A 2,258-nucleotide genomic window follows, 5' to 3' on the forward strand; every position below is an offset into this window, starting at 1 on the left:
AAATGGAAATTTGCGCCAGAGAACCAACCCAGAAAAGCCACGAGGACAGTGGTATTGCCACAGACAAAGGAACTGTCCTACCAAGGGGATTTCTTTGCTTGCCTATATTTAGGGCAAGTCCTCACCCAAGGCTTTCAAAAATGAAAACAAAGCTTTTCTTGGTACTTTGGTTCTTTGGTACTACCGAAGTCTATTGTCTTTTAGAGGCCATAAAACTAGTGTTGAGTGCCTTGCTATGACCCAGGAGCTGAAAAGGAGACACCAGGACTGTTTACAAACTTTTAGATCTACAGGGAGTAGAGTCACTGGAAGAACAGGTTTAAATTCAACCTTTCTTAAAAGTCTGAAAAGCTTGAAGAATAATTTATTGCTCCATCAACAATAGAAGTGTTCAGAAGAACTGCCTGGACATTTTGCTATGCTAGTGTGTTACAGCTTTTGCATAGACTGCAAAAATACAAACGGGAGCGAAGACTCTCTCTTTGGTCCTTGCAGCAAGAACTTTTTAGTTTTTAGCAAATATCTTTCCCCACAGCACAGAGAAACAGCCATAGGAGACAAGAATAAAGGACTCCTACAACTGCGAACATCCAAGCAGCTTGGTTAGAGGGTTATATAGCCTGACCATCCTTTCCCAATGACTATTATATTGGGTATTCGCCCAGGGATTGGAAAAAGATAGCTTAATCCCACTCCTACTCCCATCTTCACAGTTTCAAGGAGAGGATTTCTGGTGTTCTCATTAGGCTGCTGGTAGTGAACAAGTTTTCTGAATGGCTTTGCAGTTTCAGCAGCTTGCATAGTGAAAGCAGTGGGGATGTAAGGCGCGCAGCAATGGCCATGGTCAACTGTGAGTAAAGCAGGGTGGAGATGATCCAGTAGAACTTACGCATTTAATTCCCCTCACATCAAAGTAAGCTTTGCTTTTAGGTGGTCACTTTTGATGCAGGCGTTTTTATCTTTAGGCAGTTACAACATAAACATAAGGCTCCTGCTCTTGTTCTGTTTCAAAAAGTTATTCAAAAGAAGTTGTTAATAAAAGCTTATTTAGAAACACAGAATTTTAGAAAAATTAGGTTTCTAAGGTGTCCTCTTGGAGGTAATCTGGTCTGGTGGAATTTTATCACCCTGAGAGAACTTTTACCTACTATGTGTGGTGATGCAGAACTCGCTCCCGGCCACATTGCAATGTCAGCCCCAGCCAACCATGTTCTTGTTTTAATTAGATGTGCAGTGAGCTGGGACAATCCAGCACTTTGTGATCTTGCCTACTGATGCAGTGAGTTGAGACAACCTGATACCTTCTTGTCCTGGGTACAAGCACAGTGATTTGGAAAGATTAGGCTAACCACACCTGAAACTTCTCTTGCCTGGGAAATGTACCCGAAACTCCTCCTGCCTGGTTTGTAGCCCTCTCTGAAAGGTGTCCAGATTATCTGACAAGAATTATGGCCATAATGAAAAAGTATTGACCAATCATCTTGCAACCCTATAAATACCAATCTTAAGTGAGGCCCTTGGAACTCTCTGGCGTCACAGTTAGCAGTGACCCAATATCTCTCCCTGAGTTAGAAACCCTCTCAGGAATGATTTTTGTGACGTTCAAGGTAGATTTCCTGAAATAACTCAAATAGTCCATGAATGAATGCTGACAAAGGAAAAGTGAATAATTCCCTTCAAATAGATTTCACGAGGTTTCAGAGATAGTTTGGTACCAAAATTTACTATAATCTGCAGAAAATGAGACATCTCTAATTATAGGTTAACCTCTATATCTCTGTGTGTGTGTTTGCGTGCAATTTGATTTAGGAAATTCTGATGAATCTTTACCTAGTCACTGAGTTGATTATAACCGATTGTTGATTACTCACTGATTAAATATTGCTAGAAAAAACATAAAGTCTAACCTTACATTTTTTTTGTAACAGTGTTAATAAATCTTAAACTGCTGCTACTCACAGTTGTACACGGCCCGTAATAGCATGTTGATTCAATGCCCTTGAAATCCTTGTACATAATTCCTTAGACATAAACCACTGACCAAGTCTGGCACTAAGTTTGGATCTAGCCACACCTAGACTCCTCTCTGAGATGGAGTTTAGAAAACAAGTGTATCCATTCTGAACCTCGTGACTCAATGGGAGGGCCTCTCTTACCCTTTTATCCCTAATCTCTGTGTAAATCATTCTAGCTCAATTCTAACTTGATCTTCTTTTGTATGCTTCTTGTAGAAAGGGATAGAGTGAACCTTGCCATTG

This window comes from Buceros rhinoceros, unplaced genomic scaffold (genome assembly GCF_000710305.1).
Source record: "Buceros rhinoceros silvestris isolate BGI_N320 unplaced genomic scaffold, ASM71030v1 scaffold805, whole genome shotgun sequence".
Taxonomy (NCBI): Eukaryota; Metazoa; Chordata; class Aves; order Bucerotiformes; family Bucerotidae; genus Buceros; species Buceros rhinoceros.